The 22,747-nt window shown below is 40.0% G+C and overlaps 1 non-coding gene and 1 pseudogene across 1 annotated transcript; one reads left to right on the forward strand and one right to left on the reverse strand.

Moving 5' to 3' along the window:
* Positions 1-3,447: 3,447 nt before the first annotated feature.
* LOC123460560 lies at positions 3,448-3,612 on the reverse strand. Its single transcript, XR_006637098.1, has one exon. It is a non-coding gene; the product is annotated as a U1 spliceosomal RNA (small nuclear RNA).
* Positions 3,613-21,626: 18,014 nt separating this feature from the next.
* Positions 21,627-22,182, forward strand: LOC101614923 (annotated as a pseudogene).
* The last annotated feature ends 565 nt before the right edge of the window (positions 22,183-22,747 follow it).

A 22,747-nucleotide genomic window follows, 5' to 3' on the forward strand; every position in this document is an offset into this window, starting at 1 on the left:
ATTTGAAGCAAATATCCAATCAAGACCCCCTTTATCCAAGGAATAATCATAAATTTGTGAGACTTCACATTTAAAATTACCTGCATAGGGCTGGAGAGAGATGGCTTAGCAGTTAAGCACTTGCCTGTGAAGCCTAAGGACCCCGGTTCGAGGGTCGATTCCCCAGGACCCACATTAGCCAGATGCACAAGGGGGCACATGCATCTGGAGTTCATTTGCAGTGGCTGGAAGCCCTGGCACGCCCATTTTGAAACAGGGTCCCTCAGTGTATAAGTCAGCAAGACTAGCTAGCCATCAAGCCCTAGAGAGCTTTATATCTTTGCCTCCAAGTTCTGGGATAATACACATTCCCCTACACATGACATTTTTACTGGGGATCTAAACTTGGGTCTTCATGCCTGTATGGCAAGCCCTTTATTCACTGAGCCATCTCCTCAGCCCCCAATGTTCCTTTTTAAAGAAACAATTTTTTAGCAGGGGGAGAAAGATTATAAGAGCCACAGGATGAGAAGGAGTATCCTGTGGCATCATACCCCACCATACACACAGAGACTAACTGATGCATTCATGAGCCCACAGGAAATACCAGTAACTCCACGAAGGAGGCCCTTCAATGGATTGGGGGCATGGGAGAGAGGATATTAGAGTATATATGACCAGAACCTCATGGGGTCCTACAGTAACATTTATAATCAGTTAAAGAAATAATAGAGCTGAGTGTAGAGGCATATACCTTTAATCCCAGCACTTGGGAGAAAGAGATAGAAGGATCACTGTGCGTTCAATGCCAGCCTGAGACTACATAGTAAATTGCAGATCAGCCTGGGCTAGTGTGAGACCTTACCTAAAAACAAAACAAAACAAAATAGTAGAGGAACTTGGAGGAAGGGGGCAGAATTGGGAAAAGACAGTGAGAAATGAGGCAAGTATGATCTAAATACATTTTATACATCCATAAAAAGTATCAAAAACAGAAGAGGGACTAGCTGGAAAGAAGGGATTCAGTGGAGAGGTGCATAAGAGAGGGGGACTACAATCATGGCATATTGTATGACTTCTGTCAACAAAAGTTTAAAAAAGAATCTGTATTCAAACACATTCATAGGATTAACAAATTTACAATTTAAAATCCTTGTAATACTTTTTAAAAATTTTTTTGTTTGTTTTTATTTGAGAGCGACAGAGAGAGAGAGAGAGAGAGAGCACCCCGGCCAGCAGGGAGTCCAACAAAGAAGCAAGGTGAAAATTAACCTGAATGAAAGAAGGCAAACAGACACAAGAAGGAAACCATGCTAGATGTTTGTCACAGCCTCGAGAGTTTATTCTTACATGTAGGTTTATATAGGGTTGTAGGGGGAAGGGGACATGGTCAGGGCAAGGAGTTGTAGGGGGAAGGGGACGTGGCCAGGGCAAGGAGTTGGCAGGAAACCTAGAGGGGATGTAATTAGGCGTTCATCTAATCATGCCTCACTGGCTTAACATCCTGATTGCATCAGGCTTCACATCCTGACCATACACTGGCCTTTTGTGAAAGATAAGATTCTGTAAGTAGTCTGCTGACTGGTTCCAGAAGTACCTAACAGAAAGCTGGATGGACCAGCTTTCTGAGTAATGAGTCAGTTTATGAGCAGGCCCAGGCAAAATGGAGAGGCTTTTGCTCTATGGCTCCCGACAAGCTACACCCCCAGCCCAGAGATGAATAATTTCAGCAAAGATCAGTTTATCCAGCTGTTTGGAAATCAACTCCACCCTTTTGGTGGGTCTTTCAGAGTGTTCTTTCTCAGGGCTTAAAGGAATCATCTCTTTTTGTGGCCCCAGATTTTTCTACTCTTCTGCCTTCAGGCTGAAGAGAGGTTACAAATGTGATCATGTAGGTGATACAATACTGGCCTTTGTTTCTGCCAAAGAGCTTCAGTCTAACTAGTAGCAGATAAGTTAAAGTTAACAATGAGTCTGTCCAAAGCACTCAAATGCAAGGGAGAATTCTGTATAGAGGATGAGCAATTCATTACTTAAGGGGTAGTGGTAAGAAAATTTAGATTTTTTAGCTGAATCAAATTCTTTACATAAAAAAAAAAAACAGATCATCCAAATCCTCAGATTAACTGAGTCCTGCTGAGCTGCAAGCAAGTATATTTGCTGCTAGACTGAAATATTATTTTGATATTTTTAGAGAATCAATGACAATTAAGATGAATGTTCAAAGAACTGATTAATGCTGAAAACAATGGACACTGGCAGCCTCAAGTTTAGCCAGACAGGCCAAATGACTGAACAAGTGCAATAGTGGTATGTCTGCTCTGGAAGAAACCAACTGCTCTCCAATTGGACTGGAGGCTCACTTTATGGGAGGGAATACATGCCTGGTACTGAAAACCTAATCAAAACCTATAGCAGGGGAGGTCATATGCCTTAGGGGCATAAGGCCTGCTCTTGTCTGGCCAAATGCATATATTATTCTCACCAAATTTTGCTGAAAGCACTACACTTAATGTTCATATTCATATTTTGGTTAGAAAAGCTTCTCTTTTCAGATGGTGCCAAAAGGCAACATAGTGGTGAGAAGAAGTGACAGAGGAGTGCTCAACACTGAAACATCTCTGTCACACCTTCCAAGGCTCAGGGTTCATTGTGGAAGAGGTGGCAGAAAGAATGTAAAGAGCCAAAAGAAGGGCACCACTCCTTACAATGCAACTGCCCAGACAGAAATAGGCTTGATATCCATGACCTCACAACCTAGTAATACCTTCACAAGACCCTCATAATAGGAGAAAAAGATGATGATATCAAAATAGAATAGAAACCAATGGAGAGAGGGAGGGGATATGATGAAGAGCAGGGTTGTGAAGGGGAAAAATGGGGGAGGGGAGGGAAATATCATGGTTTATTGTCTGTAAGTATAGAGGTTGTCAATTAAAAAAAATTTTTTAAAAAGAACTGCATAAACCCTCATAATGAACAACATGAGAAGAGAAAGGTGAAAGGAAGTTAGTAGGACAATAAAAATCAACATTTCCTATAAGTACAAGTACACTGAACTTACTCATTAAGGTCATATAATTTGAAAAATTGTACTTATTTTTGGGCCCAGGCTGACCTAGAATTTAATATGTAGTCTCAGGGTGGGCCTCAAACTCATAGCAATCCTCCTCCCTCTGCCTCTCAAGTACTAGGATTAAAGGCATATGCCTCCATGCCGGCTTTTTAATTTCCTTTTCTATTCTAACAGTTTTTGAGTAAATGCTGAAACAAAAACACAGATTGGAATTTCAAGCATATATAAAAAATTAATTGGTACAATGTGACCTTTTGGACAAAGTTGCCTTATGTAATTTTTCACTAAAGCCAATATATATATATATATATATATATATATATGTATATATATATATATATATATATATATATATATATATATATATATATATATATTTTTTTTTTTTTTTTCAGGGGAGAGCGTGAACGCAGTCTCCCACTACGACAAATTATGCAGTCGAGTTTCCCGCATTTGGGGGAAATTGCAGAGGTCAGCACATCTGGAGTGCAATGGATAAGCCTCGCCCTGGGAAAACCACCTTCATGATCATGGTATCTCCCCTGCCTGGTAAGTATTATATATATATATAAAATATATAAATATATATATAAATATATATATAAATATATAATATATAAATATATATATATATATATATATATAAATTTTTTTTTTTTGAGGTAGGGTCTCACTGTAGCCCAGGCTGACCTGGAATTTATTATGTAATCTCAGGGTGGTCTCAAACTCATGGTGATACTCCTACTTCTGCCTCCCAAATGCTGTGATTAAAGGCATGCGCCAACACACCTGGCTCAAATATATATTCTTAATGACTAACTAGAGTGACTTGTCAACCAGATGATTTGGTTGCCATTCTGGCTACATCAAAACGAACAATTTATCATTTTAAACAATGGGTCAAAGATACTTGTAGCTAGGCATGGTGGTACACACCTTTCATCTCAGCACTATAGAGACAGAGGTAGGAGGATCAGTGAGTTTGAGGCCAGCCTGAGACTACATAGTGAATTCCAGGTCAGCCTGGGCTAGAGTGAGACCCTACCTCAGGACAGCTGATTAAAAAAAGCTAAATTGTATTCATGACCTCACATTGGCTGATACTATCTACCCAAGACCTTCATAATTAGAGGGAAAACATGATGACATCAAAATAGAAGAGAGACTACTTGGAAAGAAGGGATTCAATGGAGGGGGGCAGTTTGAGAAAGGGAAAAGGGAGGATGGTAGGAGGGGAGTATCATCATAATATATTATCTGTATGTACAGCAGTTGTCAATAAAAAGTTAAAAAATAATTAATAATGAAAAGCATAAAAAAGAAATTATTTAATGTGACCACATTAGGAAAAGAGACAAAGAGATCCAGTGACTCTTGCCCCCAAGTCCATCTGCAACATCCTGAAATAAGGTGGAGGTTTAAGTAGAGTATAGAGGTATGCATATAGTTCAGCAATATCTTTGGTGGGAATGAAGGCCAGCATTGTACCATCTGTAGGTGCAGCCTAGGCCATCATGGTCTGTGTTCCAGTTTCTCCTGCAAGGGAGTCTGACAATTTGCAAACAGTATGTGACATCTTCTAAGGAGACAAGTTTTCCCTCTGCGTGACACCAAGGCTTTAGTTTTTTTCCCTTCTTCCAGCACAAGATTTCTGGGGAAATTTGAATTCCATGGAGTCCATTGTTTAAACAGTCTGATAACCAAAGGGAGGGGCACAGGTGTCTTAAAATTATCTTCACCCCCGACAGGTTAATTACAGTTTACCCCTTGTCTGCTATTGGCCACTACTGAGAACTGTATGTCTTCCTCAAACATGGCAAAAGAAAAAGCACTGCCTCTTACTAAATATGTTGTGTGTGCTTGGTACTGTGTTAACTGCACTAAATGGTTATAGTGTTCATTGTTCTGTTTATCATCTTCCTTTTATTCACAGAAAAGGAAGTGAAGGGGGTAGGCAGCACCTGTGACATTTGTTCATCGGGAGCCAAATTGAAACAACGACTGGGACAAATATGCCTGGGGTGACCATAGAAACCAAAGAAGGGACCACCTGAACTGACAACATGCCCCAGTCCATATATAACTGGCTACCCCAATTTTTTGCTTTCTACCCAGAACCCTTCCTTTTTTCTATTGTTACTGTGACAAAACAAACAAAACTACCCAAATAATACAGCTCTTAAAGGAACTGGACCTTAGAAGTATCACTTTTTTAAAAAATTATTTATTTATTTATTTGAGAGTGACAGACACAGAGAGAAAGACAGATAGAGGGAGAGAGAGAGAATGGGCGCGCCAGGGCTTCCAGCCACTGCAAACGAACTCCAGACGCATGCGCCCCCTTGTGCATCTGGCTAACGTGGGACCTGGGTAACCGAGCCTTGAACAGGGGTCCTTAGGCTTCACAGGCAAGCGCTTAACCGCTAAGTCATCTCTCTAGCCTGAAGTATCACTTTTTTACACTTTAAAAATTTTATATGCCTCTGACCACTTGGGAACTCCTAGTAGTTGGTGAGGTTTGCCCAGCTGGGATGACCCCTGGCTGGGCTCTTTTGTAAAGGTGACAATTTTTGAAGGGAGATGCACTTCCTTGAGCTTCGCCCCCTCCCCAAAGCCACAAGTCTGAACTCCTCCAGAGCTTGGGAGTTGTGCTAAGCCAAGGGAAGGAGCCTCCTGGCCACATGGAGGCTCAGAAACCAAAGACCATAGGCCTAAATGTCTTCGAGGGTTGTTTTCCTTTTTCCATTTCAAGCCACTGTGCCATAAGACACATTGTAGGCTTTAAACAAATAAGTTGTTTATAGACACCCTTTGGTTTCTTTATTAATCAAAACAGTTCAACAGATCCCTCCTAAAGTTTTCATTGGCATTTCATTTATTTCAACTTTTTCTTTGTCTTTAAAAGGTCAGATTTAACTAAAGCCTACAGTGAGCTGAAATTTTATATAAACAGGCCATAATTTATTACATGATATGATAAATATAATTACTGAGTTGATGTTCTAGGTCAACTTTAACTTACATAGAAGATTCTTGAAAACAACAAAATTCTCTCTGAGGTGATGTCTCATAGTTTTCAAGATATTTTAAAAGATTATAATGTCCTGTTACTTAAAAGGGGAGGCAACTGGCCTGAGTTCCAGGCCAACCTGCCTCAAGATAAAAACAAACACTTGCTTTAGTTACTCCTAATAAAATCATTTCCAATTGTATTAGAGGTATTGAGAAAGATTATCCCCAAAACAGTTGTCATGTTTTGTCTGTATAGACTTGTAACTTAAACATGTATTTCATGTAATTTATTAATGGGAGATATCTCAAATCAATGGGTTATAGTCAGGTAGAAATTTTTGGTGAAGACTTTTCTGTTTCTCTACAAATTTCCAACAATAAGATAGTGAATTAACTCTTTGAAGCTAGACTACTTGCTTCTTTGTCAGTGGGTAATAAGATTAATCAATTTGGTGGAATTTCTCTTAATAGTTTTATAGGAAGATGGTTAATTATGGGTTGAGATGAGATGATTGAAGAAACTGGGAAGGTATTTTTAAATGTTGGGCATAGAATGTTTGTTAAAAATGTTTTGTTTTTTCTTTTTGAGAATCTGCTTCTCTTTTTCAAGTGGGAGCTGGACCTGAGGAGATTAATGACCCATTGCACTCCACCCCAGCCCCAGCTGAAACCACAGAGGAATTGGAGAAATGACCCAAGAGTGATGCTCTCTCGGTGAACCTGATATCAGTACAAGGGTGAATGAGGTAGACACTGAGGACATTCAACACTTAAGAAAGCAGAGATCCAGAGGCTTCTAAGAGCCCATCACTGAAGTAGACTTAAAATGCACCCAACATGGCACAGGGAATTTTGCAGAAAAGGGGGTGGAAAGATTGTTAGAGCCACAAATTGGGACATTATGCACAGAGACATTGCCTCTCCACCATAACTGACTGCTGCCTCCACCATCATGGCCCACAATGCCCATGGGGGTGACCTATATCCCCAGTGATGAGGGCCTGTTTGGAAAAGGAGCAGTGATGAGGGAAAGAATGGTACCAACATGTGTTGTTTACATACTAAGTATATCCATAACCAATAACAATAAATTTTTAAATGCTTTTTTGAGTGGAATTTATATTAGAATGTTAAAATATGTAGATGAAGGTGTGCATATGTAAAAAGGATATAAGAGATCTAAAAAGATCAAATTTTGTCTAAGATTAATTTCCTTTTTAAATTTTAGTTATTTATTTATTTAATTAGTTTTGTACTCAGCAAATACAGTCAATTTGGTACCATTGTTAGGCTCATCCATGACCTACCCCCTTCCCTTGGTCCCTCTTTGTTGAGGTATATGGGTCATGCATTGTGGAGTTAGCCCACAGTCATGGGTAGGATAAATGTCTCTGCATATCATGTATCTCTGACATTCTTTCTGCCCCCTCTTCTGCAAAATTTCCCTGAGCCATGTTGGGTTCATTTTTGGTCTGCTTCGGTGATGAGGTGTCGGGGGCCCTTGGGTCTCTGATTTGGTAAGAGTTGATTTTTCTCTGTGTTGATCTCCTTCCCCCTTGTGCTGGTACCCGGTTCACAAAAAAACAAACAAACAAAAACAACAACAACAAAAAAAAAAAAAACAGCACCCTTGCTTGTTTTGCCAATTGTTCATAGTTTCAGCTGGAGCCCTTTTGAGGTATGATGGGGTGGCTCTCTCCTTGAGATCTACATCTATCTGAAAAAGAGAAGCAGATTCTCCAATGGAGAGTAAGTTAGCCCCAGACAAATGAGATAACCCTTACTTTTGTATGGAGAATTTAATAGGTGCAGGCCCTCTTGTAGCCCACGATTGGTGGTAGCTTGATAATGGAGAGCAGGCTTATGTTTGGATATGGTTCTAACTTGTTTCCCAGCTCCAGCTATGGATCCCATTCCACTGAGGGGATCAGTTAGCCAAATCAAGAGCAGTTGGTTTCCCACCAAGGGTCTGTGAGTATCATGACAGGTTATTTGCTGCTAAGTAGGTTAGACCATGCATTGCTTGGACAGATATTGGTCATTTGCCCCCCAGTCAACCATGTAGCACCTTCTCTCACTAGACGTGCTGACTGTCTGAGGACTGACTCTCTTCCAGCTTCCAGCCATGCCATTACATTTTATGTGTCAACCACATAAGGTGTCTTTAGCAGTAGGGTCTTACCACTAACCTTTGGTGGGTCATCAAGAACTCTGACAGAAATCTGTCTTTCTGTCAGGAAACCTTGTAGATCTCTGATCAAAAGTTCATTGTGGATGATTGCCACATGCTGTTAATAGGAGTTACAGGTCAGTGCCCACTAAGAAAAGGAAGAAAAAGATAACTAATATAAAAGAGTTAGAAAGAAGAGAGAGAGAGGGTGGGGGAGAGAGAGAGAGACTGTAGAAGATTAAGGTCAGTCTTCATCATACCTTCTCCAGTGTCTTGTGGTTCAGGTGTTCCCTGTAAGGGCCTGGTGAAGGTTCAGCCATTTGGTCTGCCTTTTAGGATGTAGAATTTTATGGTACCATTGCTATTTGGGTCTAGATTTGTGTTTCTCACCCCCTCCGTTCCCCTCCCCTCCCTCCCCACCCATCCTATTGTGTAGTCCACAAGATGCTTGCTGGGTATGTAAGGCATCTTGGGTAGATTCAGTTTAGGTGCTATAGATGAGTGAGACTATGTGACGATTTTTTTCTGTGATTGAGTAAGTTCACTGAGAATGATCTGTTCCAGGTTCAACCATTTTTCCTCAAATTTCATTGTGTCATTTTTTTCTTACTGCTGTGTAGAATTCCATTGTGTAGATATACCACAAGAATTTCCTTTTTAAAAAAATATTTATTTGAGAGCAACGGGGGGGGGGGGGGGAGAGAGAATGGGTGCACCAGGGCTTCCAGCCACTGCAAACAAACTCCAGACACATGCGCCCCCTTGTGCATATGGCTTACATGGGTCCTGGGAAGTTGAGCCTTGAACCAGTGTCCTTAGGCCCCACAGGCAAGCACTTAACCACTAAGCCATCTCTCCAGTCTAATTAATTTCCTTTTATAAGGAACAAAAAGCTAATTTTCAAGCTAAACAAACCATGCCTAAAATTAAATATTTTTTTCACCATTTATAGATATTTAAGGATGCTCTAAAATATTTATATAGACTTAATCTAAATTCAGCTTATATTAGACACAGGTGATGTCCTGTGCTAGGTGGCTCATAAAGTCATATGCACAGATGTAATTCACATTCTTTGGAGGTCTAACCAGGTTAGACATAGACAAGACTGAATCACCTTGTGTAATGCAAGTGGGTAAAAGCAATTTCCTAGGTAAAAACAAACAGCTTCAGAGCAAGACAAGGAATGTCAGGATGCTTAGCTCTCTGTTATTTCCTCTTGCTCTTGCTTACTGTTATATGCTATTTAAAGCATGGCATATGGCAAGCTGGACTCTGGAGAAAGGGATGGTGCCCCCTTTATCTCAGACCCCATGCAAGTTTAAGCCATGTGTCCCCCTGACCCTATCCAGAGACAAAATGGCCAATTGTCTCTGACAAAGAAAGGGGAATGACAAACAGCATATAATTTTGGTCCTCTTTATAGTTTCTCTCTTTTGAACACCTAAAGTCATCTCTGTCAGATGAAATTTCTCACTGGACAAAAAGATCAAATAGGTTAACTGAGCGAAGGTATTTGATCAGGTTACAAAATCCTTACATAAAATAAGCATCAGGTTTACCTCAAGTGTGTGTCATGGTAAAAACATGATAAACCAGCACAAGTAAATGATCTCTATCCGCTGTCTTTCTCTCTCTCATATCAACAAAGGGTAGGATTCCTATAATTAAATAAAACTAAATATTACCTTTAAAATAATGTCCTTTAGTCCCTAGACCATTTGGGAACATTTGTAAATGTTTCAGATGTAAATATCCCAGGCTCCCATAGAGTGGAGAAGGGAAAGCCTTCCCAGAAAACACTTCCTCCAGAGGGCATATAGGCTGTCAAGACAGGAGTAGATGCAAGAGTCTTCACACTTGGGCCTATCTTGCCAGTGGCACTGCTTATATGCTGTGATGTAAGATACATGTAGGGCTGGGGGAGGGCTGGAGGTACTCAGGCTTGGGATCTGGCCAGGTGGGATGAGCAAGAATATCCTATCCTGGACCTTCCTTGCTCCTGGAGGCATATAGATGGTGCTATGTGTCCCCATTTGCATGTGGAGAAAACAGGGAAATTTGGGTGAGGATTCCTGTAGGAAGGAGATTTAAAAAAAAAAAAAGCCCTAATTTCTTCCCTCAAATCTTGTCAGAGGGATGCCTCCCTTCTATGAGAAGATGCAAGCCAGGATTGGGCATAATCTGACTCTAGCCTTTTTCACTTTCCTCCACTCTGTTTCAGATGGGACAGTTAGCTTCCAAGTTACCCCAAAAGTCTATTCTAGCCTGTCTCCTTAGAAACTGGGTTCATTTAGATAACACAGAGAGAACAGGAATTTCTCATTACATAAAAGGGAGATTAAAAAAACAAAAAAGGAGGGCTGGAGAGATGGCTTAGCAGTTAACCGCTTGCCTGTGAAGCCTAAGGACCCCGGTTCGAGGCTCGGTTCCCCAGGTCCCACATTAGCCAGATGCACAAGGGGGCGCACGCGTCTGGAGTTCGTTTGCAGAGGCTGGAAACCCTGGCATGCCCATTCTCTCTCTCTTTCCTTCTATCTGTCTTTCTCTCTGTGACTGTTGCTCTCAAATAAATAAATAAATAAATAAATAACTTTTTTTTTTTAAAAAAAAGGATAGACATCACCAGAAGATAATAATGGTCATGAAGGTTGCTCAAGAAAGGGCCCCTTCACTGAAATATGTAATTGGATAAAATCTAAAATATGTTTACTTGATGCCAAGGTTTTAACCAGTAGAGAAACTGAGTTTTATAGTTAAGGCTCCACTCATTTACAACTCACTAATGCTAATTTTTTATAGTTTAATGGTTATAAAAACTGGCTTTAAGACTCTCAGTAATATAACTTCTATTCATCAAGGTTTTAACTATTGGAGAAACTGAGCCTTAAGCTAAACGTTCACATATAAGTGTTTAATTTCCAAAGATGAGGTACTCATACCTAAAGACACTGTGACTTTAAAGATAGCTTGGCTTCTCTTGCTCTCTAATCACTTGGGAACTTCCAGCTGTGGGACAGAGAATGGAGCTGAAGGAGCAACTGCATCAATAATGGCTGAGAACAGTCAAGACTAAAGAAGACGAGACTTCCGGTTAAGATGTCGGTGTAGGTACCATGCCAAAGCAGCCTAGCGGGGAAAAAAGACCAAGAAGAGTCAGCAAAATATACACTTTTACTAAAAAGTGAGGTGTATAGGAAATTGAGGCGACAGTGGAAAAGTGGAAGAGATCCAGAGCATCCAGAGCCCGCACAGGCCGGCAAAAGTGGCTCCGGCAGCTCAGCCAACCATGGCGGCGGTGGCGCACTAGAAAGCCGCCAGGCTTGGCTCCAGCCGCAGGAAAAACCAGGTGCGGGCGCTTCCCCTCACACCGCGCTCTCCGCAACTCAGGAAATGTGAAGGGAGAGCAGCAGTGAGCAACAGAGGAGCAGACCACGAGGTAGAAGAACACGTGGAGCAGCGAGAACCAGAGCAGCTGCAGCTCCCTCCTCTCCCCCACTGCCTGAGCCCAGCTCCAGTGAACAGAGCAGTGATCCCGGGACCCAGCCACGCCAACTTGAGCCGACAGCGGGACCCAAGCAGGAGCAGAGTTTGGCAGCAACATCGGTGGCTCGGCACCAGTAACAGTGGCCCCAGCAGTAGCAGCTCCAGTCACAGAAGCAGCGGCAGACCCAGCAGCAGCAGACCCAGGAGCAGCAGTTTCTGTGGGAGCAGTGGAAGTGGACACACCAGCAGCAGCTTCAGCAGCAGTGGTGGCTCCATCAGTGGCAGCTACAGCAGCAGCAGAGGCAGCAGCAGCGGTGGGTCCAGCAGCAGCAGCTTCAGCAGCAGTGGCTATAGACCCAGCAGCGGCAGCTTGAGCAGCAGTTCCAGCAGCAGGGGTGGTGATCTGCAGGGTCACACTTGCCAGGCTCGGTTTGCCCTGCAGGAAAAGCCAGTGCCCAGAAATCAGAACAGCAGCCCGTGAAGGAACCCCAACGTGGGGACCCCACGCTCTGCCTGGATATGGTGACACCCCAAATCACTCACGAGAAGCGGTCTTGATGCAAACTGCAAGAGGATTTTATTCCAAGCGTGCTGGGGCCCACAGTCGTACACCGCGCAGGGGTAGAGGACTGTAGAGCCCCAAATGCAGGAACGGGACAGTTTTCATAGGGTTTCCAACAAAGCCTGTGCATTAGACCAATCATTTTTTTTTAACATCAGGAGCCTGTGGGGTGCGAGCAAGTCAGTTTGTGCCACTCCATAGTTTCTAAGCCAATTAGTTTAATTTGTTCAAGCCCCTCGTGGACCAATCAGTCTCCTATGACCTTGGTGGTCAGCATTTGCGCAGGTCCTTGGGTGGGGGTAGCAGAGTGTGGTATCAGTCTCCTATGAACTTGGTGATCTGAGGCAGGCTGCTACGGCTTATGGTGTGGGCTACTAAGGCTTACAGTGTGGGCTATTAAGGCTTATGGTGCAGGCTATTTAGAGAAACCAAATAAGTGGTTCACTTCATTACTCATTTCCCATCCTTGAGGGCTATCTCATGCCCTTTTTACCTAATTTTATATTAGGAGCGGGCTCTGATATAATGAGAAGAGGGATTCTTTACTTGCTTTCAACAGAGAGTAAAGCCTGGAGTTTGAGGTATGCAGGGGCCTGCTTAAGCTCCCTTTGGAGTGTGATAGTATTTCTGGGCTTCTGAATTCTTGGACCTTTCACCCGATGACCCAGGCAGAAACGTGACTGAGACCAAAATCATCCAGATTGCACCAGGGAAGGGTCTCACTTGGTCGCAAGCTGACTTGGATCACTCAACAGACCAGAAACCTTAACCTCTTTGTTGATAGAGGATCTGGTTGTTATAACTACTCTTGCATACATACTCGGGGCTGTTTTTGATTGAATGTGTACAGTGTTTAGTTAAACTTTAGAATCTACCTGTATTTTATTCCACTCAGCCTGCTTGAATACTCCTATAGCAGGGAAACTCAACCCCTAAGAACATCGTTGTAGATATTCTAAGAGTCTTAAGAGCCACACCGAACACCTTAAGCACCTACCCTGAAAATATATTACATCAAATCAATTGATACAGCTAAGAATACCCAGCTAGCTAGAAAATCCAAGCATTAACTTAATCCAAGATGCAAATATATATACATTATAACACAAGAAACACTAAAAACCAAGATGATATAAATCCACCTAAGAGTATTAATGCATCAAAAATGTCCTCCAGCGAGAATGAGTTAGAGGAAATGCCTGAGAAAGAGTTCAAAAGAATGATTATAAATATGTTCAAAGAGGTCAAAGAACAAATCAAAAGAAACCAAGAAGAAATCAAAGAGGAAATCAAAGGAATCAAAGAAGATGCAGGACACAAATTTAATGAAATAAAGAAGGCAATACAAGACATAAATAAGGAAATATAAATAATAAAGAAAAACCAGTCAGAATTACTAGCAATGAAGAACACAGTTAATGAAATAAAAAACTCTGTAGAAAATCTCACCAGTAGGATGGATGAGGGAGAGGACAGAATATCTAAGCTAGAAGACCAGGTGGCAGATCTAATACAGTCCAACAAAGAGAAAGACAAGCTTATAGAAAAGTACAAGTGGGAATTTCAAGATATTCGGGACACTATGAAAAGATCCAATATAAGAATTCAGGGCATAGTAGAAGGAGAAGAAATCCACTCCAAAGGCATAGTAGGTGTCTTCAACAAAATCATAGAAGAAAATTTCCCCCAAATTGGGAAAGAGGTGCCAATGCAGATACAGGAAGCCTTTAGAACCCAAGCCAGACAACACCCAGAAAGAACCTCTCCTCGCCATATTATAATCAAACTTCCTCACACAGAAGCCAAAGAAAAAATATTGAAAGCAGTTAGAGAGAAAAATCAAGTTGCCTACAAAAGCAAGCCCATCAGGATTACAGCAGATTATTCAACACAAACTTTTAAAGCCAGAGGGACTTGGAGTGATATATTCCAAGTTCTGAAAGATAACAACTGTCAACCAAGGTTACTTTATCCTGCAAATATCCATTCAAATAGATGGAGAAATAAGGACATTCCATGACAATAGCAGATTAAAGGAGTATTTGAAGACAAAACCAGCTCTACAGAAAATACTTGATAGAATCCTCCATGCTGAAGAAAAGGAAAAGCATACATATAAGGAACCTAGAAGAAACAAGCAATACTCAAATACCAGTTAACAGAAGAGAGCACAGGTAGAACCGGAACCAAAAAAAAAAAAAAAAAAAAGGCAAACATAAATACACACCTTTCAATAATATCTCTTAATATCAACGGCCTCAATGCCCCAACGAAAAGACATAGGTTTGCAGAGTGGGTTAAAAAGCAGGATGCAAGCCAGGCGTGGTGGCGCACGCCTTTAATCCCAGCACTCAGGAGGCAGAGGTAGGAGGATCGCCATGAGTTCAAGGCCACCTTGAGACTCCATAGTGAATTTCAGGTCAGCCTGGGATAGAGTGAAACCCTACCTCGAAAAACAAAAACAAAAACAAAAACAAAAAAAAAAAAAAAAAGCAGGATGCTACAATTTGTTGTCTCCAAGAAACTCACCTTTCTACAAAGGATAGACATTATCTTAGGGTGAAAGGTTGGAAGACGGTGTTTCAAGCAAATGGGCCTAGAAAACAAGCAGGGGTTGCTATCTTATATCAGACAAAGTAGACTTTAGTCCAACGTTAGTCCAGAAAGATAAGGAAGGTCACTTTATATTGATTAAGGCCACACTCCAACAGGAGGACATTACAATCCTAAACATATATGCACCTAACATGGGGGCTCCCAAATTCATCAAACAAACACTATTAGAACTGAGGTTACAGATAACACCAAACACAGTGGTGGTGGGTGACTTTAACACCCCACTCTCATCAATTGACAGGTCATCCTGTGAAAAAATAAACAGAGGCAACTGGACTAAATAAGGTCATAGAAGGAATGGACTTAACAGATATATACAGGTCATTTCATCCAAAGGCTGCAGAATATACATTCTTTTCAGCAGCACATGGAACATTCTCTAAAATAAACCATATATTAGGACACAAAGCAAATCTTAACAAATTCAGGAAAATTGAAATAATTCCTTGCATTCTATCTGACCACAGTGGAATTAAACTACAAATCAGTAGCAAGAAAGCCTATAGAACATACACAAAATCATGGAAACTAAATAATACACTACTAAATGATGAATGGGTCAATGAAGAAATCAAGAAGGAAATCAAAAAATTTATAGAGTCAAATGATAATGAGAATACAACATACCAAAATCTCTGAGACACAATGAAGGCAGTTCTAAGAGGTAAATTTATAGCCTTAAGTTAGAAAGGTCACAAGTAAACGACCTAATGCTTCACCTTAAAGCCTTGGAAAAAATAGAACAAGAAAAACCAAAAATCAGTAGATGGGAGGAAATAATAAAGATTAGGGCAGAAATTAATGAAATAGAAACAACAACAAAAATAATACAAAGAATTAATGAAACAAAGAGTTGGTTCTTTGAAAGGATAAACAAGATTGATAAGCCCTTAGCAAATCTGACAAAAAGAAAAAGAGAAGAGACACAAATTAATAAAATCAGAGATGAACCAGGTAACATCACAACAGATTCCAGAGAAATTCAAAAAAATCATAGGGACGTACTATAAAAGCATATACTCCACAAAGTATGAAAATCTGAAAGAAATGGATGATTTGCTTGATCTATATGACCTACCTAAATTAAATCAAAATGAGATTAATCACTTAAATAGACCTATAACAAACATGGAGATCCGAACAGTTATCAATAATCTCCCAACTAAAAAAAGCCCAGGCCCCGATGGATTCACTGCTGAATTTTACAACACTTTTAAGGAAGAGCTCACACCATTGCTTCTTAAGCTTTTCCAGGAAATAGAAAAAGAAGGAATTCTACCAAACTCCTTCTATGAGGCCAGCATCACCCTCATACCAAAACCAGGCAAAGATAGAACAAAAAAAGAAAATTACAGACCAATCTCCCTCATGAACATAGAAGCAAAAATTCTCAAGAAAATATTGGCAAACAGAATACAAGAGTATATCAAAAAGATCATTCACCCTGACCAAGTAGGCTTTATACCAGAGATGCAGGGATGGTTCAACATACGCAAATCTATAAATGTAATACATTACATAAATGGGTTGAAGGACAAAAATCACATGATCATCTCATTAGACGCAGAGAAAGCATTTGACAAAATCCAACATCCCTTCATGATAAAAGTCCTACAGAGACTGGGAATAGAAGGAACATATCTCAATATAATAAAGGCTGTTTATGACAAGCCTACAGCCAACATATTACTAAATGGGGAAAAACTGGAAGCTTTCCCACTAAAATCAGGAACAAGACAAGGGTGTCCACTGTCCCCATTTTTATTTAATATAGTGCTGGAAGTCTTAGCCATAGCAATAAGGCAAGAGACACACATAAAAGGGATACAAATTGGAAAGGAAGAGATCAAGTTATCATTATTTGCAGATGACATGATTCTATATATAAAGGACCCTAAAGACTCTACTAGCAAACTGCTAGAGCTGATCAAAACCTACAGCCATGTAGCAGGATACAAAATAAATACACAGAAATCAGTAGCCTTCATATATGCTAACAACAAACACACAGAGGATGAAATCAGAGAATCACTCCCATTCACAGTTGCATCAATAAAACAATAAAGTACCTTGGAATAAACCTAACCAAGGATGTAAAGAATCTCTACAATGAGAACTTTAAAACACTCATGCAAGAAATTGCAGAAGACACTAGAACGTGGAGAAACATCCCTTGTTCCTGGATTGGAAGAATCAATATTGTGAAAATGGCAATCGTACCAAAAGCAATCTACACATTTAATGAAATCCCTATCAAAATTCCAAAGGCTTTCTTCATGGAAATAGAAAAAACAATCCAAAAATTCATTTGGAATCACAAAAAACCTCGAATATCTAAAATAATACTGAGCAACAAAAATGAGGCTGGTGGTTTCACCATACCTGATTTTAACCTATACTACAGAGCCATAGTAACAAAACAGCATGGTACTGGCACAGAAACAGACATGTAGATCAGTGGAACAGAATAGAGGACCCAGATGTAAGCCCAAGTAGCTATAGCCACCTGATATTCGATAAAAATGCCAAAAATACTCATTGGAGAAGAGACAGCCTCTTCAGCAAATGGTGTTTTGAAAACTGGATATATATCTGTAGAAGGATGAAAATAGATTCTTCTCTCTCACCATCCACAAGAATTAAGTCCAAATGGATTAAAGACCTTAACATCAGACCTGAAACTCTGAAACTGCTAGAGGAAAAAGTAAGGGAAACCCTTCAACATATTGGTCTTGGCAAAGACTTTCTGAATACAACCCCAATTGCTCAGGCAATAAAACCACAGATTAATCACTGGGACGTCATGAAATTACAAAGATTTTGTACTGCAAAGGACAGAGTGAAAAAAGCAAAGAGGCAACCTACAGAATGGGAAAAAATCTTCGCCAGCTATATATCTGATAGAGGATTAATATCTAGGATATACAAAGAACTCAAAAAGTTAAATAATAAGGAATCAAACAAGCCAATCAAAAAATGGGCTATGGAGCTAAATAGAGCATTCTCAAAGGAAGAAATATGAATAGCATATAAGCATCTAAAAAAATGTTCTACGTCACTAGTCATCAGGGAAATGCAGATTAAAACTACATTGAGACTCCATCTCACTCCTGTCAGATTGGCCACCATCATGAAAACAAATGATCATAAATGTTTGCGGGGATGTGGAAAAAAGGATCCCTTCTACACTGCTGGTGGGAATGCAATCTGGTCCAGCCATTGTGGAAAACAGTGTGGAGGTTCCTAAAACAGCTAAAGATTGATCTACCATATGACCCAGCTATAGCACTCCTAGGCATATATCCGAAGGACTCATCTCATTTCCTTAGAAGTACATGCTCAACCATGTTTATTGCTGCTCAATTTATAATAGCTGGGAAATGGAACCAGCCTAGATGTCCCTCAACAGATGAGTGGATAATGAAGATGTGGCACATTTATACAATGGAGTTCTACTCAGCAGTAAAGAAAAATGAAGTTATGAAATTTGCAGAAAAATGGATGGACCTAGAATGGATTATTCTAAGTAAGGTAACCCAGGCCCAGAAAGCCAAGCTCCACATGTTCTCTCTCATATGTGGATCCTAGCTACAGATGATTGGCCTTCTGTGTGAGAATGAAAATACTTAGTAGCAGAGGCCAGTAAGTTGAAAAGGAGACATAAAGGGAAGAGAAAGGAAGGGAGGAGGATAGTTAATAGGCTGATATTGTATATATGTAATTACAATGATTGTAATGGGGAGGTAATATGATGGAGAATGGAATTTCAAATGGGAAAGTGTGGGGGTCGGGAGGGAGGGAATTACCATGGGATATATTTTATAATCATGGAAAATGTTAATAAAAATTTTAAAAAAATAAATAAAAAAGTAAAAAAAAAAAAGAATAAAGAGACAGAGGGAAAAAAAATGACTGAAGAAGACATCATGCTGCAGACTCAAGAAGTGCTGTGGAGTTTTCATATAATAAAGAAACACTATGATCAGACATCAGACATAAACTGCCAAAAACCAAACAAAGAAAATCACATGTAAGTACATCTGGAAGAAAATAATCCCCACACAAGGAGCAAAAATAAGATTGTTGACTAGCATTTCAAACAATGGTTGGAAGCCAAAAGAAAGTAAAACACCATCTGAAAAGTGAGGATGAAAAGAACAGCCAGCCTGGAATATACATATATGCAAGACATTCTTCAAACCAGATGACATAGACATAGTTTCATGCAGAATAAAGGAGATTTTGCCATTTACTGAATTAAAACATGTGATTAGTTTTCATTTACACAGAAAAAAATGATTCACATAAAATCATGGAAATGTTAGAAAAATAGACAAATGAATGAACCAAACATGTTAGCAAATTTAAATAACACTAGTGTGTAAAAGAAATACTCATGTCTTGCAGAGCATAAGTGTGTGCCATAGAATTTGCTGTCCTTCACCCTTATACTTCATGCCAGTGGCCTTGCCTCATTCAGTGCCCCAGTCTCTTCTCAGTCAGAGGCCTCTTCCCAGCATCAGGGAAGCACAACTGCCTAGCTGTGTAATCTGCCCAAAAGTCCGGGAGGTATTTTAAGCAATCCTCAACAGACATAGTATGGAAGTTAGAGGAGAAATTCTCTGGTTTCCTCAGCATTTGTGGAAAATTTTGGATGTGCTGGGAAAGATGCCCTGCGTTAGGTTCCTAGGGTTCCTATAACAAGTTGCTGTTAATCTGGAGGCTCAAAAGAGCTAAAATTTATCATCTCTTAGATCCAAAAGTAGAAGACTGAAATCAAGGGTCCAGCACAACCACATTTCCTGGTGAGTTCTAGAGGAGGATCTTCCCTTGCTTCTTCCACCTCTTATGCCTCCAGGTGCTCTGTGGCTGTGACTGCATCATTTCAAATGCTGCTTTGTTCCCTTTGATGTCTGTCTTCTGTCTCTAGATGACTCACCATTAGACTGAGTGTCTATCCTAATCCAAGATCATTCTCATATCAAGATCTTGAAAGTTATATTTTCTAAGAAAGTTGTTATTTCATGATCTTGGGGTCAAGACATGGACATATATTCTTAGGAGGCACCATTTAATACACTACTGGCCCTAACCTGCAACCTGATCAAAAGATACTTGATACTGGCTTTTGTGCTTTCTCCATCTGATCAATCTTTCTTCTCCTTCTTCTTCTCCCTCTTCATCTTCATCTTCATCTTCATCTTCTTCTCCTTCTCCTCCTCCTCCTCCTCATTTTGGTTTCACTCTAGCCCAGGCTGACCTGGAATTCACTATGGAGTCTCAGGATGGCCTCAAACTCACGGCAATCCTCCTACCTCTGCCTCCCGAGTGCTGGGATTAAAGGCGTGCACCAGTACATCTGGTCTGATCAATCTTTCTGAGGTCACTTTCTAAATAAATTTAACTCTGTCTCCAATTCTTGGTTTTTATTTATTGATAATTCTATTCATGCATATTATGTATTTTGATCATAATCCTCTCCTTTGATCTTATCCCCCTGCCCTTTTCCTCCCATTAAATTTCTTTTCTACTTAGTTTATCTTCCACTTTGATGTCTTTCAGGGGTGTGTGTAACTGAGTTTAATTATAGTTGTTTGCATGAGCATGGGTGGCAGAGTGTGTGCAACTTACCATTGGCTACATAAGTAAAGAAAATGTCTCTGCTTTCCCCAGCAAGCATTATTAGTAACTCCTTGAGGTAGGGATGGGGGCCACATGCCATGATGGAATGTTGATGAACTCAACCTTGCACAGGTTTTGTGCAAGTAATGTTAGTGTCTATAAGGCACTGAATTAAACAGTCATGTGATGGCCAATTGACAACATTCCACAGCTCTCTTCCCTATTCCCTGGCTTGTAGATTCTTTCCACCTCTTTTTCCACATTATTTTCAGAGCCATAATGAGGGTGATCAAGTGCTGAACACACAACAATTACTGTCACCACATTGACAAGGCTTGAGTCTTGTCAATACAGTCTGCAAAAAGAAACTTCTGTGCCTTAAAGTGATAATTTATGGCATAAGCATAAGTAATTCTCAACTTTTAATTTCAACCATTACCACAAAATAGGGTTTATTAAATATTATATTAGATTCAGAAACCAGAGTCTTATCTGAGAAAAGAAAGATATTCTAAAGATGAATGCCCTTTTTCTGGAAAATAGAACCTCTTTTCTAACTGTGCTGCCATCCATCTTAATCACAAAACAAAGAAGAAAACGTTTTCATGATTACTCTAGTTACTTGTTATTCAACTACCTGGTCTTAATAAACTTGCCTGAAAAATAAATAAATAAAATAAAGATAGCTTCTGTTTTACTTATGCTAATTCTATTGAATGGTCATCACTAGGTTTGATCACTTAGGTTTAAATGATGTGATGGCAGTCACAATAACTTTCATTTTCCTGTTAGGAAAAATATGTTGGGATAGCTTGCCTAAGCTTTGTCAGTTTATTTATTTATCTATTTGAGAGCAACAGACAGAGAAAGAGGCAGAGAGAGAAAGAAAGAGAGAGAGAGAATGGGTGTACTAGGGCTTCCAGCCACTGCAAACGAACTCCAGATGCATGAGCCCCCTTGCAAACATGGGTCCTGGGGACCCCAGTCCATCTCTCCAGTCCAGTTTTATCAATTTTAAGTCATGGGTAAAACATAAAATTGTTTTATGTTAATAAAAATTTCTATTAAACTGTTGAAAGGTAGCCACAGTGGTGTTGAGAGCCATGGGGCAGGCAGTCAGGGTATTAAAGCTCTTCAAATCACTGCAAAGGACCAGGCAACAAGTTTTTAAAGATGATACCAAAGCATTAGAAGCAGCCAGAGTAAAGATAAATGAAGAATTCAAAAGTAATAAAAGTGAGACTTGGGCTGGAGAGATGGCTTAGTGGTTAGGTGCTTGCTTGTGAAGCCTAAGGACCCTGGTTTGAGGCTTGATTCCCCAGGACACACATTAGCCAGATGCAAAAGGGGGCACAGGCATCTGGAGTTTGTTTACAGTGGCTGGAGGCCCTGGTGCACCCATTCTCTCTCTGCTTCTTTATCTCTCTGTCTGTCGCTCTCAAATAAATAAATAAAAATAAACAAAAATTTTTTTAAAAGTGAGACCTTGCTTCAGAAAATAGAACAGCCCATGGAAATAGGTTCTGATGTTGAGCTGTTGCTCTGAAGTCTGTTTTACAAGGTATCCACACAGACCACACTGATATGCTGAAATCAGTCTCTAGGAAAGATCTTATTGAAAATGCACCATATTTTGATACACCAGCTCAGAAGCAATGAATTTTCTCTGATGAGAAAGTCTTTATTTTTATAATTCTAGCAAAAGTCCTAGAATTTTTTTCTAGTAGCTCTATTATTAAATTCCATTCTAAAAGGGAAAAAAAAAATCTATTATACCTAAGATGAATTGCTACCCAAATTTGAGCTAAAAACGTTGGTTGTCAAATAGTGTATCCTCTTTCAAAACAGATTTGTTAAGAGTTGTATTAGAGCTTAGCTGTTTTGGTGCAACAATGACCAGATTCTGCTCTATTATATGTAAAGTAACTGTCTCACTTATGGCATCTCAAATCCAGTACTTACATAGTCCCTACTTTAGGGTACAGACTCATGCTCAAACAATGGTCCTTATCTGCGAGAAATAATTTTAAGCACTGTGGTTCTGTTTCCAATGTCCCCTAGGTAATTGGTATCCACACAGGTGTCTGGACTAAGCATAGATGTTTTCAAACACAGGTGTCAAGATTTTATACTGTCTTACTTGTCTTTTTGCTGACAATTTCTGAATTAATTGGCTTAGATTTGTATTGTTTTTAAGACTGATAACAGGTTCTGCCTGTACTTA

The sequence above is a fragment of the Jaculus jaculus genome, chromosome 4, assembly GCF_020740685.1.
Source record: "Jaculus jaculus isolate mJacJac1 chromosome 4, mJacJac1.mat.Y.cur, whole genome shotgun sequence".
NCBI lineage: Eukaryota > Metazoa > Chordata > Mammalia > Rodentia > Dipodidae > Jaculus > Jaculus jaculus.